The sequence below is a fragment of the Argiope bruennichi genome, chromosome 3, assembly GCF_947563725.1.
Source record: "Argiope bruennichi chromosome 3, qqArgBrue1.1, whole genome shotgun sequence".
Classification (NCBI taxonomy): Eukaryota; Metazoa; Arthropoda; class Arachnida; order Araneae; family Araneidae; genus Argiope; species Argiope bruennichi.
Genome location: NC_079153.1, coordinates 65,021,660 through 65,040,183, shown reverse-complemented (window position 1 = coordinate 65,040,183; position 18,524 = coordinate 65,021,660).

Genomic DNA, 18,524 nt, shown 5'->3' with positions numbered 1-18,524 from the left:
TTTTTGAAAAAAATTATTAACCCTTCAATAAAAAATAATAATTATAAAATTCTTTCTGATAAGTCGTCTAAGAAGACGTCTCACTGCTTATATAATCCTGAATCACTCTTTTACATCTGGTGGTATATAGGATATTTTGAGCAAAAGAAAATGTTGCTTTTCCTCTATAATGACTTTTTGACTAGTTTCATTAGTTTAAGAGAATAGTTGCACTGTAATTATTGTTATTGAATGATGCAATAATCTTATATGACTGTCCGTTTATTTCTTCTTCCCTTTCTTGTTGATTGAAGTTAATCTAATTGAAATTAAATTATCGTGAAACATTTTATTACACATATCGTATATCTTTACAGTATCTTTTGCAAAATGTTCACTGGATTCTAAAAATGTATTGGCGCATCCCATTATAAGTGTATTACGTATTAAAAGATTCAAATCTCGCCTCAATCCAAAGCCAAGCAGGAAAAGAAGGGCTGCCATGAAGCAATCCATCCGATAGAGAAGCATGAAGGAAATCGCTGGTCATCAAAAGGCAATCGGAAGCCAGTAGTCGGCACGCTTATACTTAGGTTCTTCAGAATGCCAGCCAATATATCAAATAGTAAATAATAAAAGTATAAAAGTAAGTATAAAAGTTAGTAAGTATAAAAAATGTATGAATATGCATTACATATGTATTGATTGAAACTGAATAACGTTGGCAGCTTTTTTTTATCGGTTTCGTAAATCTAATTTTTAATCGACTTTTATGCATGTAATATTGAAAATTTCATTATCTAGAATATTTGAACTTTTAAATGATGGCCCTGAAACATTGAGTTTGTAACTTAAATTAAACAAACATATCTCATTAACTAAAGGAATAAAAATTATATATAAAAAATAAAGGAATATAAAATATCAATAATAAATGTTATAAAAAAAGAATAAAGGAATATAAAATATCCATAAGTATAATTTTGTGATCTTTTTTCAAAATTTTCTTTTCTAATTTTCAAGTAATCTCTCAATTTTATTTATAAATATTGATCTTTGGCCATTACCTGGCTTTCACAGAATGATGGTTGTGCTAAATTTTAATTAAATCTCTTATGCAGGATTTGATGAGCATGATTCCCACACCAAGGTAATTTTTAAGCATGAAATTGTGACATACATCAAAGCCATATTATTTCAATAGCCTTAAACCTTTTTCGTTCATTATACGTATAAACCATCCTAATGGAAAAAAAACCTCTACATCAACATCATAAGGCAATTAAAAACATAACTTTCTGGATTTCCCATCTTTTAATTGTCATTCTTGGTAATTGCAACTTATCCCTCATGTAAAGCTTACAGATAAAAATATCATTTTTTTGCGACTTTTATCAAAGGAATAAAATCACCAGAATAAATATTTCATGAAAAAATAAAAAAAAGTTTTGAATTTCTTTGTGCAAATAAAGCAGCATTTCGTTTAAATTTATGTTAAAAATATTTTTAAGAAATTACCAAATTTAAGGAACTACATTTAAATTATCATCATTAATAGTTTTTTTAGAAAAAATGTGTGAATAGTACAAAACTCATTTTTATGAATAATACTCTCAAACTTTAAAGGGAAAAAAAGCGCAAAAATCTTATTTAATGTTTTGTAAATGAAAATCTAATTAAAATTTTAAATAACCGCTCTCTTTTCAATGTATGCATGTGCCAAATTTGTTGTTTCTATGTCAAATAATCTAACCTATAGATACATCTCAACTATTTATATATTCAAAAGTAAATATGATGCCAAAGATATGAAATTTTTAATGATATTCCTAAATATTCTAATGATATATTTACACAGATTTCTGGAGTGTTGACGCCTTTGTCAAACAAAACAGAATAATCAAAAAGCCTTTCACAGATTTTCTTGGCTTGAACAAAACATAACAGAAAAAAGTTATTTATTTTCCTATATATTTAAGTATGTAACTTTGACAGACTTTGGTAACTTTGGCTTTTAAGTTTGTAAAGTTGGCAAACATTCTCATTTGCCAACCAAACATAATATCTTATCTGTATACTGAAAGATTTTCTAGTGTAGTGTTTATCATTGTGTGGAAATTTTAACAATGTGATTTATATTTTTCGGACAATAATAAATCAGTCTAAAGTTTACGAAGATTATGAATCGCCAAAAGAATTTGTAAACAAACTGTCATGATTAAAATAACCTAAAAACTAAATTTTGTGGAAGTACTTATTTTGGAAAGAGTAATTCACTGTAAAATGCTGATGAGGTTGGCACTGTTTTCCATTTTATTATTTAAAGAATTCAAAAAAAAAACAAACAAACAAAAAACCCCAACTGTAAACACTTGGAATGTTGTTGAAGATGTGAGATGTGTTTTAAATTTATAATTTATGAGTCAGTGGATGACTGAATATACTTTTATTGTTCTCAATTTAGGAACTTTTTTGGAAATGGAATTCGGGTAGGGGGAATATCGATCTTCAAATTCTCTTGTATAAACAGCACAATGAAACTGAGAAAGTGATTAATCAAAATCTCTTCCACATGTAAAACTTTTATAGAAAATTGAGAAAATGATATTCAATTCATGTAATAAGAATTGTAAAATCAATTTTTTACTTCCTCATTTTATAATTATTTTAATCCAAAACATAGATTAATTAAAGGTATCCAAAGGTTAGTAGTATCCAGTTCGAAAACTAATGAGAGCTATGAAAGGTTGTATCGTGTATTCAGGTTGCGACCAATACTTCATCTGAGCTGATACACTTTTACAAAATTTCCTTTGAATAAAGTTTCCATCGATGCAGCTACCTTTTGTGTAAACAGGAATTGAGTACCCGAATTTCTACTTCCAGAGTTTAGATTCTGTTAAAAAGATGGCGAATAGAGTGGAACATCATAAATTCAGAGCTTATGATGAAATCCGATTTTCTTGCCGTTCTTTCAAACTCGAAGTTAAAACTTTGCTGCCGTACCACCTATATAACTAGACCCATCTCTAAAATCTAAAATTCAAAACTTTATTCTTTTTAGATATCAAACATTAAAACAAATTTTTAATCATTATTGATAGTTTTACATTATATTAAATGAAAAAGATATTTTGAAAAAAAAAAAAAATCTTTTCAAAAATTATTATTGTACGAAAAAAAAAAAAAAAAAACTAGCATAAAAAATAAGTTCAATTTTAAAAATCTTTATTTTTGAAAAATCGCTTTTTGAAAAATCAATATAATGTTAATATAATTGAAATAAGAAACTGACGACTATTTTAGGGACGGATTTCATTATCTTGAATCGTGGTCAGATGATGAGGACGAAATCTAAACCTTGATCACTTTTCTGTCATGTCAGCAGGAAAATGTCTGATTTTGTGCAGCTGGTTTAACGAGATAAAACTGAATCTTGAATCAGATGATTTGTACTCTAGGAAAGAGAGTATGACATAATGTAATAATTGTAACAGCCTCGAATTTGGATCCTTACTTTCGATGCCAAGACTATAGAAGTAGGACAACGCGGCCTTGGAGGTCTTTGGAATTGCCTGAAATATTTTTGTTGAGCATTTAATTGTTTATAATTCTGAATTCATATTTAGGTTTACTTTGAATTGCTTTTGGAAAATTTAAAGAGAAAAATTTTTATGCACGATTTTTATGATGTTCGCAGTCGAGAATTTTAGCTAGTTTACAGATATCAAACATTAAAATTTGAATAGAAAAATCTTTTTGCGTGATTTTTAATAATGTTTTCTATTGAGAATTTTCACCCATTTACGGATATCAATCATTATAATTTGAAGAGAAAAATGTTTATGTCAATTTTTATGATGTTCTCAGAAGAGGATATTGGCTACTTCTGATTAAGATCATAATACCAGAAATTCACAAAATGAATATAATTTTGAATAATATGGGAATTGAAGAATTTAGAAAACAGTGAAAATACCCTGTCCTGGAAATATAGGTGATTATCTTATTCTTTTCTTTTTGAGGTAACTCACAGTAGATACATTGTTTCTTTTACAGAATAGGAAATGCCAATTGGCCAATGTTTTATATTGGAATTATGAAGACTTAATTAATTATAGTAAATGCATTTCTTATGTATTATGTATTTTATAAACTTATTTATTACTATTATATATTATGTGCTATTAATCATGTGAACGTTATTAACGACATCTGTAAAGTTTTAGAAATATTGAATCATTTTTCAAGTTGATACGACTTTTTTATTGCTCCAATTTAAAATGTAAAAAAAAAAAAAATTTTTTATTAATTGCTATATATAATTTTATTTCTGACTTATAATTTCCATGCTAAGAAAATAAAGCTATCTTGTATCATAAGTAACGAATTTTTTCAAATCAATAAGAAGAGAAATTTCATGCACTTTCAACAGTGAATAGTTAAAAATTTATCCTTTTACTAATGATAACAAATTTGTACGTGTTGTCACTCTAAAGGCCAGACTGTCTAACCTAAAACTATTAAATTTGGACCATATATACTCTGAAAGATGGTAATGTGAATCTCGGAGCGATTTTCTTGTACTTTTAATTAATTAAAAATGATTTGAATTTTACGTTTTTTAACGATAGCTTCCGTAAATATTAAACAAAAATAATTTTTACATCGTGTTAATTTTTTTAATGTCTTTAATGAAACGAATTTAATAATCTTCAATTTAATAATTCTGGATTTTGACAAATTTATAAAAGTATTCTTTGCTTGATTTCTAACAGCAGCTTGCATTGTTATTCTGAAATTCAAACTTATTTTCATGGTTTTATCTAATTTTCCATTGCGTGATTTTCTTTCATTGTTTAAAGCCAAGGAAGAAAATTCTGTTTAATATCTGCGTAGTTTATGAGACAAATAAAAAAAATAGTTATACTACTGAGAAACCAGATATTTATGTTTTAAACAGCGCTTGACATTAGGGCACTTTCTCAATTAGAAAGTTTTATGCAATAAGCAGAAATTAAGTAAAATAATTAAAATACCCCTGCTTTAATTTCAATTTTTTTTCTTGAATTACGTACAAGAAAATAGGTTGTTGTGATTTATGGCACTTCACAAGCCCGCTGACAGTTATCTACCAGCAATTTAAGCCGAGTGAGCCTCTCTTGTTTTGCAGTAGCGTCAACTTGGGCCAAAAGTACGATTTAACTACTACATGCGTCACATTCGCTTTCATAATCCCTTTTTACAGAGGGCACATTCATACACTTTACAGATAAAACACAGAAGAACAACCATATCCGAATCGGGACTCGAAGCCGGGACGTCCAGATCAAGGGGACGCTACCCTATGCCAGGACGCCGGATGAAAATATGTAAATAGTTTATATGAAATCAAATATAACCAGTACTCAAGGAGAACTAGCAGGTAGTTCTACATTAGTAAAAATTCTCTTAAATTTTCCAAGAATATTGCGAGAGAGTTAATCTACTGTATAAAAACCAAGTGTTTCTATTCTTTTAAATCTATTGCAAAGCTAACTTTAACACCTTTCCATTGGATCTTCAGTAACTTATATATTGTGCATGGTTCAAATGTTACTGGCTTGGAATAATGTCTCTTCTAAATTTACGCGCAAATTGTTAGAGGCGAATATGTCAGTCTGAATTATGGTCGGATGTCTAGGACATTACTTTAAATTACCTTTATCTCACTTCCTATACATTTGTAAAGTGAGAACATTTGCACATCTTGAGGTTTAATGGTAAAATTAATGTCGCCACTTGCGCTATGCATTGCAACAGAATAGGATTTTAGAGAACAAAGATAGGATTTTATCATCAAAGTATCATAGTTTCATTATCTATTTTAGAAAGAAAAGATCCATGTGCTCGAAAATGTCAATTATTGCAAACAAGTTAAAATCGGAAAGTCAGCAAGCGTGTGTTCAATTTAAATCTAATAGATTCATTTCATTTTCACAATATATTATACTTAAAACTGATCAAAAAGATGTTAAGGATGATAAAATTTGAGCTTTTTTTATTGACATGATAAACATCTATCATGTATGCATGCTTAAAACTAATAGGAAAACCTTAATAAAGACACAAAAAATTATATAATCAAACCTAAATATATTGCATTCATATTTAAAATCAAGAAAATTAAAAATTAAGAATGAAGATGATATAATTAGAACTTTTTTTATTAACATGATTCATAACATATTCCTATTTAAAACTGATAGAAAATTTTAATAACGATACAAAAAATGATATAATCAAACCTCAATACGTTGTATTCATATTTAAAACTGATCAAGGAGATATTAAGGATGGTAAAATTTGAACTTTTCTTTTATTAGCATTTTTTATATTTATTGTATATGCCTGTTCAAAACTGATAGGAAAACTTTAATAAAGATTAAAAAATAATAACACTTAAATCCTTAAGTGAATTAAGGGATTTTTCAAATAAATGTTTTTTTAATCGACCACAAAGCTTCTTCACATTTTCAAAAATTAAAAAAAGAGAAGTAATAAGCAAATTTTATTTAATGCACTGAACAATCATATTATAAGATGTAATCGCACAAAACTGACTAAAGACAATTTTAAATATGTGTTCGCTATATATTTTTCTGATAATTGTTTTCTGATCATTGATTAAGAGAACGAAGACTGTACATTGATTAAAGGTGTACTAGAATATGTCTGAAAGCTGCTGAGAAATCGGAAAACGATTAGAGATTATGGATTAGAGAAGTCAGATACGTTCACTTTGAAAATACTTTTGAGGAAACTTCAAATCAAGTAATCAATTCTCCCTTCGACTTTCTTGTATGCGTACACACATTTCTTAAGAATCTGAGCTTGCTAGAACAGTAAACTTATTCAAGAGGTTGATTAAATAAATAAATCTTATATTTTTTACATTTTGTTGTTAAGATAGTAAAGTCGAATTCATTTAGCTAGCTTGTTGAATTTGTGAGAAATCGCATTATCATAGCCATGGATAGTTAAAATTTTAGGAAACGGAGCTTATATGTATTTGATACTAATCTTGAAAAAAATTCATAAATCTGATGAATAAAGAATATCATATTTAGTTGATCTAATTTTCTATGTTTATGAGTCACGATGTTGGAAAATACAAAAACAAGCACAAGCAAATTTCATATCAGCATGAATTCATCCAAAATTTGTCGGAAAAGCTATCTATCTCTTATTTTTAGATAAACCTAACTATATATATATGTATAATTCCAAAAATGTGTTTCTAGGTACAAAGACATGCAAAATTTATAGCTTCGAGATAGAAAGTTTTGACAATTAGGAATTTGCATTTTTTGTTTCCGTAATTCTTAAAATAGAAATTAAAAAACAGCATTAAAGTTTAGTATGTGTTATGATAACAGACTCAGTTTATTTCAAAATTGAAGTTAATAAAATTTCTACAATTTAGTTTTTTCTTATGAAACATTATTTTCTGTTGGTAAATTACTCTCTGTGTAAAACTGAAAATCTTCCTTGTTCATTCGAACCTTATACATTTCCACATCCCCTGACGAATTCGAATTAAGTACAGATGCTTCTTTGCATCTTGTAGCAGTACTGAAGTATTTAAAAGTTCCTGTGATCTTCTAAAATGAAAAAAAGTTGATATGAATGGTTTTATGTTTATTCGGCTAAAATTGCCCACAAAAGTTTTTTACATCATCTTAAAATACAAAAGAATTAACTTCATAGTGATATTAATTTCATCACTGCATTACGTTTCTCTGATTTTAATGACATTTTCAATTTTAAATTCAATTTCATTTTTATAATTTCCATTTTTTTGCTAAAATATTAAACTTATTTTATAATTTCCATTTTTTGCTAAAATATTAAACTTATTTTACTATTCTGTTCTGCATTACTATACAATTATTACTGCATTACTATTTTCCTGATTTTGACATAATTAATGTTAATTTGTTTTACACAGATATTTTCATTTTTACTTTCAAAATACAGTGCAAAAGCAAACATTTTGGTATGCATGTGCTGTAATTCAAAAATTTTTAAGGCCGGGATAGCCTGGTTAGAAGAGCGTTGGATTCGCGTCTCTTAGATTGCGAGTTCGAACTCCTTCGGCAGAAGATTCCACGCGTGCTTGATGGCTGACGTGCGTATAACTCTGTCGTGGTCACCAACTCCTTCATGTCGAGAGTAATACCACTGGGAGTACTGGATTAAAAGTGATCGTTCTCTGATCCAGGTCTAAATTACGATCTGTGATTGAAATACGTGAATGAAGTTCGCTGCGTAAAAAGGGTTGTAACGCTTTCGTAGCTAAGTACGGTCTCTTGACCCTAGATGGCGCTACTATAAAAACTAGAGACGCTCCCCCACCGGCTTAAAATCACTGTCTTCGTCACAGCGGGCTTGTCCATGGCAAGTGCCATAAGAAACAACAGCACAATTTTTAACAGGAGTACGTCTAATTATATGTAATTTAGGATCAATAATATATCATTTAGGATTCGTGAAATTTCTTTAACTTTTGGCATACTTCTGTCTCTCATTATTGCACTTCTAAGATTTTAATGCACCTATATGATATGCCACCTGTCTTTTTTTCTTCTTTTTTTTTCTTTTTACTTGGAGTTCATTGAATGAATTCTACTTCCCTTGGTGAATAAAAGTGGTTTTCTTTTTCAGATTTTTATTGCATTATAATAAATTTATCCCATCAGCTGAAAGTCAAATAAAAGTTAAAATATTAATAGAAAATTTCTTTTTAACTTTCTGTTTCGTAATTATAGATTTTTACCTTTCTTTAACATCGAAATATCTAGAATTCAGGCATTTGTTTTGCACCCGTTAACCACTATTGTCATAATAACAAATTTAAGATCTAAATAATGTGTTTAGGATATTTAATTATGCTTTTTTAAAAATCTGAACAGTAAGGACTCCTAAAATAAAGAGGATATGAAAACGAATCATAAAACTTGCATCTGTAAACTTGTATACTAAAAAATTAAAAAAAACAAAACATATTCAGGTGTTTCGAAAATATTATTATTTGTACTAAGATGGTCTATATTTGCTCATTTTGTTTCATGTGACATATCAAGTCTATAATGCAACTCTTACTGTAGTTATTGTCGTGTGACAAGTGCAATAAAAATAAGGGGGAAAAGGGAGAGATGGGGACAATTAATTGGGCCGGAAGCATGCAGAACAGCCCTGGCCACATCTACAGCTTTATCGGAATAAAAAATATCCCTGGGACAGTCAATGTTTATTTTGAAGAGGGTTGAAGTAATAGAACGGCAGCTAAAAATATGCTGTGGATCCAGCTGCACGTCTGGACAGTGTCTGCATTCTCCATAGAGTCTGGAGAAATTGGGCATGATCCTCATGCGCCCCAGGTGTCCTGTTCTGAGTCTTGCAATTGTGGTTGTGATGTCTCTTGTATAATATAGATTTGTCAGGGAGAATTTCTTGCGATTGGTACAAAGCCTCTGTCTTGCCACGGCATTAGCATCCAGAGCAGTAGTAGATAGAGGAGTGGGATCCAGTGTTCTGACCACCTTGGTAAGCAATATTTACTAAATTTTTTTTTAATAAAAATATCTGTAGATGTTCTAAATAATATAAATGGATGCATGATGCTGATAGATACAAAAGAAACTATATGCTAAATTATAAATATCACCATACGAAGAAATGACAAAGAATGTGATTTGGGCATTTTGATGGCATTTTATGTAAAATTTGCCCATTTGATGGCAATGTAAAAGCAACATGTGTACATTACTCAAGCCACTCATATTCCTGATTCCAGGCACAAAATACACCGATGCTACTACTTTCTTTTTATTGAGTTGGGATTATTGATTTTTGATTATTTCATCCCTGATTTTAAAAATGGTTTTTCCCAGCTACTATTTCTAGCATTGACAGAAACATGCCACAGAAATTTTGACAAAAACTGAATTTTAATTTTGATGTAAAATATGTATTGAATATATGTATATATGAAAATATTGAACTTTTGTAATATCTGAATTCAAATATTTAATATGCCTCTTCTTAAAATATATGTTACGATCTATAGTTATTATGATAATCAGTTATTAATAATAGATATTAATTCTAGTAATCAGCGAAAAATGCAATAAATCGATTAATTACTTTTACAGATTATTATAACAAAAAAACTGATTTATCATTTTGACTATAGAACATATATCTTTCAAGTAGCTACAGCAACTATCGGTTGAAAGTCAAAAACTTTGAAATCTGATTAATCATTTTTATCACCCCACCCCCTCCATACGTACTACAAATTTTTGATTAATGTAAAGGGATGAAAAATGGAAGGTTAGTAATTATTTTTTTCATTAATGAGTTCATTGTTAAATAATCTTTTTAAGAGCATCTATGAATACTTTAGTCAGATTCTGGCTTTGAAAAAAATCTTCTTATATATCCTTTGGAAGAATAGACCAATGAGGCAATTATATAAGACCAAATGATAAAGATGGACTCAGCAATCAATGAAATTCAAGTTCACACAAAAAGAATTTTTGTAATTTTTTTTTGTTTCAATTTCATATCACACATTTCCTATTTGCGATAGGGAGACTGTTCTATTGTTTAGTGTGGAGCCATTAAAAATATTTTGTTGCTTCATTATGCACAAGGAAGAATTTAGAGTAGAGGTGAATTCGAATGTTTAAATATTACTTTGGAGATATAAATTCTTTGTATCCTATGGACATTATTTGCAAAAATGCCCAGCAAAATCTTTTTTTCTTTCATAAAAGCATTTTATCAGAAATTCCTCAACTGACAAAGAATTAAAAGTTTTAGTCAATGAACTCAAAATTCAGAAAAAGAATAATTTATTAATAAGAAATTTGAATTAATTTATGGAAAATATTTTTCAAAATTTTCTTTTTATTAATTTATGTAAAATAGTATGTTTTATTTTAACTTTGATGTAAACTATTTTCTGAATTTATCAACAGATGGAATCACCACATGGAATTGAAATTATTTTTAATTAATCAATTGATTAATATTCCCAAAATATTAAAATAATACTTTGCAAGAAGGGTGAATAAATTCGAGAAATTATAGAATTCGAGAATTTCGTTAAGTAACTAAATGAAAAGTCGATTGCAAAATTTCAATTTGGCCAACATGAAACAAATTAAGTTAAATAAATGTGTTTAGTAAAACTGCTCTCTGAAATTTGTTTTGCACACATCTAGATCAAACGAGAAACTATTGATCTCGTAGAAATGTTTACTTAATTGAGAGACTTTGTATAAAGTAAAAACTAAATTTTTTTAAAAACAAAATCTGTTTCAATGTTTTTGTTTATTGCATATATGCAAATTATCAAGTAATTGAGACAGAAGGAATATTTAAATTTTAAAATAATTCTTGGTTTTTAATTTGCTTTTATACAAAGAGTTCAAAAAAGTAAATTTTTAAAGGATTTTTAAAAATGGTAGAAATGTTAAATATACAATGAACGAATTTCCAGATTTTAAGAACTGCTTTATAAGAAAGCTGTGCAAAATGAGTTTCAGTAGGAGTAACAAATTAAAATGATGTTAGAGACTTCAACTCCCGAATACAAGTCAACTGTTATATATATAAGAAGACCTTATGTATGCAAGATCTTCTTACAAAATTTTAAAATGGAGCCTTAAGCCTTAAACCATGAAATCCTTTTTTAATCACTAAGAGTATTAGATTTCAGAAATATATTTCAAGCTGCAGTCTTTCTTCAATTTTAATTACAATATACACTTTACAGAAAAAATATTACTATGCGACTTGAATAAGTTTTAATTAATTTTTATCTCAAACAAGGTTTGATAGATGTTTATAGCTAAAAAGACGCTAGGAATATGCTGAAAGCTAAACAAGAATTGTATTAAGAAAAATGACAGAAACGATCTCTTTTAATACTTTATAAATAAAACTTGTAAGTCAAATTTTTTTTTGTTTTTAATAGTTACGATGAAGTTTTAATTAAAACATCTGCGGTGTATATAGTAAAAAGAATTGTTAATTAAAAAACTTTACATGCAGCTTGAAATATCTTATTTTCACTAGTAGGAGTAGAAGTTTATATCTTATGTAAACATTGTCTACATAGTCTTAAAATTAATAGAGATAAGACTTTAAGTTAAAATTTTTGGTGATGAATTTTAAGAAGAACAACTTTTGAATGATGGGAAATTAAATACTTTTTGATAGAATAGCAATAAAAAAATTTTGTACACTACTTAATAAGCTTTTATGTGGTTTTCAAGTTAGCAGTTTCATGGAAGATGTTTTAAATAATTTTAATAATATAGAATATATTTTGAGATTGAGAATTTTTTTCTTTTTTTACACATTTGAGTGATAGGTTGAAATCATATGTAAAATTTTTAATACAACTAAATTTCTTTATAGCCTTTAAAATAATTTTTATTAATTTTTTATTAACAGAATGTACTATTTTAGCAACAGAAACATATTAGATAATCTTTAATTTTTTAATGATTGGAAATTTTTAAGCGCACATTTAGAAAAGTATTATTGAAATTATTGAAAATGATGTCATTATTTAATTACATGAATGATAAATATGCTATTGATTTACATAAAATTGATTTTTCTTTGGTGTTTCATTTGTATGGGAATGAATTGCCGGATTGAAGTGTAAGAAGTTTGGTTTTAACTCGGTTTTAATATGCTGTAACATAAAACATTATGTAACAGCATATTTATTGGAGGCGTTTATTTACCCTGTTTAGAGAAAATAAAAGAAAATATATTTTTGTCCTGAGTTATAAAACAAAATGGCATTACCATTTTTATATTTATGAAGCATATGCAGATGTCAATTAATAACTAAAACTTTTCATACCAAAAGAAAATATAATTTATTCTATATTTGAAGATTAAACGAGAGAATTATTTTGACACTTACTTACATTTCTAGTGTAGAGAAATAGATTAGCAAATAAATTTAACGAAATTTTCAGCCCAGTTGCCGAGATTAATAAATTAGTCAAAGATTTAATTTGGGGTATTTTCTAGAAATTGTATGCTTGGTTTGGGGTAGCAGGCGATCAAGATGTATGCTTACAACATTGTGGGAATTAAATGATTTCATTATAACAGTTAATCAAGAAATTCTTCAAAATAATTTTATAATGAATTTTACTAAGAAAATAAATTTTAAAAAATTAGAATGGCACACACATGTTTCCATAAAGATCTTATAATTGAGTATATTTTCATAAAGCTCAGGGTGCTCAAATCATTATTTATAGCCTCAAGAATTAAATCTTTCTCTTAGATATGGATATGGGTACGGAAAATTGCCATATATATCAATAGGTTCTCGCTTACTTGGCAGGTTACAATTACCTTGTAGGGTTAAGTTTCCTTCACTCAAGTGGTGGGTACATACCGCTTAAATGAGGAGTGAACGCATGGTTTTCAACATATTGTAGGAAATTTTGCATTCATCATAATACTCATATTAATTGTCATGGTAGTTTTGCTGAATATTTATTCCAGTTAATTCCCACCGTAAAATACCGTTATCAGAAATATTAGTAAATAAAAGGACTGAATTATTTCCGTTAACATAGTACGAGATTTTTTTTTCACAAATTACTAATGTTTATTGAAAGCAATAGCATTTTTATCCTTGAAAATTCGTCACCGGAGGGTTTCAGGTTCGAGACCCGATTCCACCGAAGAACCGTCGTGTAAGCAAGTTCCGGTGTACGTTAAATTCATCGGGGCCAAACGTCCTCCCGCTGGTGTGGCGTGGTGTGGAGAGGGGAGGGGGAATGCTCAGGTGTCGTTCTCGTCATCTGACTATGGTTCAAAATTATGAGGTTCGTCCCAGAATAGAACGAGTGTTGCTTTAAAACGGGGCGTTAATATGACTAAACTAAACCTTGAAAATTTGTCAGATGTTCCAAGAATGATTTTTAATATAAAAGAAGGAAAAGCAAAAATATAACGGGGATTTGTATTATATTTCAAATTTAAATGAAAGAAAATGCTATTCATCGAAGAATTGTATCATCATAGTAATAATTCTTAAGTTTTTAATATGCTTCTTCAAGTAGATGAATATTCAGTAATGTAATGTAAGAGAATTTATCACGCATGGATAAATACATAAATTACAACTTTATTCAATTAATAATAATTAAAAAATTAAAATGGAAAGATTTGTTAAAATGTGCAATCACTGATTCATCAGATATGTATTTTAAAAGATAAATTCAATAAAAGAATTTATTTTAAAATAACACAATGAATAACAATATATTCATTTTAACAAAATAAATTTTTTGATTGAATTACATTTTACTATTCGTTTCAGATAATTTCTTACTATAGTCTAAAATAGAATCCTTTTGCAAAGTTTCTTAATTTCGATTCCTTAAAGTCTTTCGATTGCATCCTCTTTCGAAATTAATTATTGCGAAAGAGGAATTCATATACTCTAGCATAGATGCATTTAGATTATTATCATAAACGATCTACTCTTGAAATTTCTGTAAACACAATGAAGGCTCTCATTACGATCCGTCAGAAGTATCTTCGTCTTTCTATAACATAAGAGGAGGGTATCTAAAGATTGCTTGACATTACCACTTGAAAGATACAGAGGGAAACATGAGCTATTGTAGAATCAACGCTTTCATTCATAAAGGAGCACTCTGAATTGATAGGACCAGTTTCAGATATGCTTTTACACCATTCAAAATAATTAAAGGAGTTTGTGTATCGGGTAGATAGATGTATTATGGATAGATTATTGAAACTTTATCAATGCGTATAGTTATATCAAACCTTATGTAACTATACGCATTGATAAAGTTTCAATATGTCTATATACTTACCAGATTACAATGTTATATATAGATTAAAATAGGAGCGCGGGGAGTTGGAACAAAATGGAACATAGAGATTTACTTATCTCAGAAAACAAGCAAAATAATGCAAGTTTTTGGAAAAAAAAATATTTGTGTTTGAATATAATATACCCTCTCCCACCCTTCAATGAGTAGCAATTTCAAGCGTGTTTGAAATATATAATTTAATTATTCTCACTTCTCCATAACAGCTCTTTCCAGCTTTTGTGCCGTTTATGGAGCCGGTATTCGATCAGTATCTCCCCTTATAAAATTTCACCAAGAATTAACAGGTCAAATTTTAATATTAAAATCTGAATTTTGGTATAAAAATTTTAATATAAAAATAATTAATAAATTATTGATTATATGTATAATTGCAAATAAATTATTTCATTAGAGAAAAATTAATTCAAAATAAAAAGGGGAAAAATAATGATAATAAAAAAATGAAAGGAATAAACTATTCGACAAAACCGTTTTGTATTTGGCGCACAGAATTTCTTGACAAGGTGTGAAAATAATAATATTTATGTACACAAAGAGCAGAATGAGGACTTTGTAAGATTTGTCAGTTGTAGGCAGAAATATCAGATCTTTGTTGAAGAGTTTTCTTACTACCATCTTTTTACAGGTATTAGGAAAAGCCTTCTGCATTTCCAATTACTGTTCACCCCCCCCCCTTTTTAGAGAGACTCTTTTTGCCTACGATTGTAATATCAGTGGGTGTAACATAATGTTACGGATTTGTAATATTGCTTTCCTGTGATGTTAGCTAAACGCTCTCACATAAAGGTGTGTCCCAGAGGACACTTTTTATGGCATTGGCGTACAATAGCTATGAAATATTGTTACAGATTTCACCTCACCACCGGTTTCTTTTGATAGTGGGTGTATGGCATGAAAACACAATCAACAGGCCTCAGTAGAAAAGAAGACACGATAAGAAGACACTAAAACAAAGACGACGAGTACACAGAAGATAAATATTTACAGCAGAGACGAACACAGGACAGCACACAGTAACACACTACAGACGACAGTAGCCCACAAGTAATAATCGTCCATAGCACACGAAGCGGCTAGACAGAATATAGCAGGAGAGGGGTTCCTTTGAACTTCGCTCTACGGTCTCTCCAACGGCTGAACTTCTCGCTGTCTTCTCTCGTTTTAGCTGCCGACTCAGTACTTCTCACAAATGGCTACACAACATATACGATGCTGCTTCCACAGTAGACAACAGGATTCGACCCACAGCTGTTCAGGACTGGCTCCATACAACGTTAGCACTCCGCTGTTTTTTCCCTATCCTTTCGAAGACTCGTTACTTGTCGGTGACTCTCAACGACACTCTAGCCCGCAGCTTGAGAGTGCCGGTCTTTTATAGTTCCGGGAGGCAGGGCTAGAAAATTCTAGACCGATAAGGCGTATCTCGGTTCCTAATGGACGGATTGACAAAATTCTCGAAGTTTCGAGCATTATCCCTTTTGTCGCCAAAGTCGCCAAATGGTCACCAAGTTTGTCGCCAATCTCTGGGATCCAGCGGGCAAGGAGGTTTCCTCATACGGAATTTTTCTCAAAATTTGATAGAAATCTGAAAATTTGGTATAAAGACCTTATAGAAAATTTCATCCTTCTATCTCAGAGTGTTTTTGAGTTATCTTTGTTACAGACAGATAGAAGGACGATCATTTTCCAAAAATGTGTTTCTAGAAGAGGGTGGTCTGAAACTTAAAATTCGTCAAAATCTCGAGTTGGAAGTTTTTGATGATTGCTACACTTTCTATATACTACGTATACGATAAAGTAAAAAAAGTCAGAGAGAATGAGCTAGGAACAAATTAGGAGCTTTAAATGTGCGGAAGGAAATAGAAAAGAACAACAACAATATCCTCCCCCTCATTATCATAGAATTGGCTGTCTGTCGAAGCAGGGTAAAACAAGAATATCCGAGATACCCTTCACAATATTAGAAGGAAATTTTATTTTTTGCTTTATTACGTATCTTCTAGTTATTTAATTCTCAATACATTTTGAGGTTTTCGAGGAACTGTATATTTCGTATACAGTTCCATCTATCTATTTACGAAAGCATTTTCAATCGTTTTTCTTCGTGACTTCACATTATAAAATATTATTACCAACGAAATACATTTGCAAATAATTTCATGATGTACTGCATTTTTATAGTCCTAAAATGAGCTGCTCAGTGATTCACAAAAAATATTTATAATAATATAAATAATTTGAACAATGATATTTTTCAAAAGAATACTTTCTTCGAATGCTAAAAAGTAGATTTTTTTTATTTTATTTTTATTACTTTTTATTTTATTCTTCAATTTTTATTTCATAATATTGTTTGAAATATTTTTGAAACTCGAATTATGTATTTCTTCATCTGATTTTTTTGGTACTGATTTATTCGCTGTCTGACAATCCTACAATCACAAAATCAATATTTACTAGAATGAAACGATTAAATGGGAATATTGCCTGAAAGCATTAAAATAGTTAATTGCCATTCATAAAACAAAAATATATAAAATCTTAAGAATTTAGCTGATTTGATAGTCAGCGAAAACAGATTATAAAATTTAATTTTTACTAATATAAAATAATTTAGTTAAAGCAGCAATGGAGAATTAATTTTTTTGCATGAGTTGCTGTATTTTAATAGACATGCCAAACACAGATCTCTTTATTTATCGATAAAATTATCCATACAAAAAAGCATTTGAATTAACACTGAAGCACTTAGAAATAAAGAGCTCTTTGAGCAATATCGAAAAAATATCACACACAGTTTATGGTTTATCGATTTAGTATGATTTATTGGCATTTATAACAGCATAAAAGTAACTATTATAAATTTTAAACTTTGTGAGGAGCAACCATTTTAGTAATACGTACTTTGAAATTTTTCTTATTACTGTTCTTAAATCTTATACACTCCCATGAAACTTAAGGAAAATATTTTTAAAAAATTCTTCTTTTCAATTATTTATAATATAAAGAGGTAATCATCATCATTTTTCAAGAACATGTCAACTTATCGGTGAAATATAAAACTTTGCTTCATTAAAAATAATTGAATCTATATATAAGTACTGTGAATTTAAAGAAAGCCTTTCACCTCAATTTAAGTTTGATATTAAGTATCTCAAGCATAATACATTTTGGAGTAACAACGAAGCTAGTCTTTTGAGTATATCTTCCCACCAAAAAATCTTCTTGATATCATAATAAAGAAATTCCAAACAAAGTAAGGAAAATTTTCATAATATCCTTAAACTTTATGGCCAATAACTCCTTTTTCTTTTGAAAGAAAACTCATTTTCTTAATTACTACATCTTCAAAATGTTTTTTCAATCATTATAGGCTTAAAAAGAAGTCAAATAACGTTCAATTTCATTTTCATCAATAACATTGCAAATCATCGTTTTTATAGTAACTGACAAACAAGAGCAATTTTATCTTATAATACCTAGGAAGTAAATTGGATCAGGACAACTCAGCGAAAATTTGCAGTTTATAATTTATAAGAAAGATTAACTTTAATGCTGAGAAAAATTTAGGATCCTTGAAGATTATTA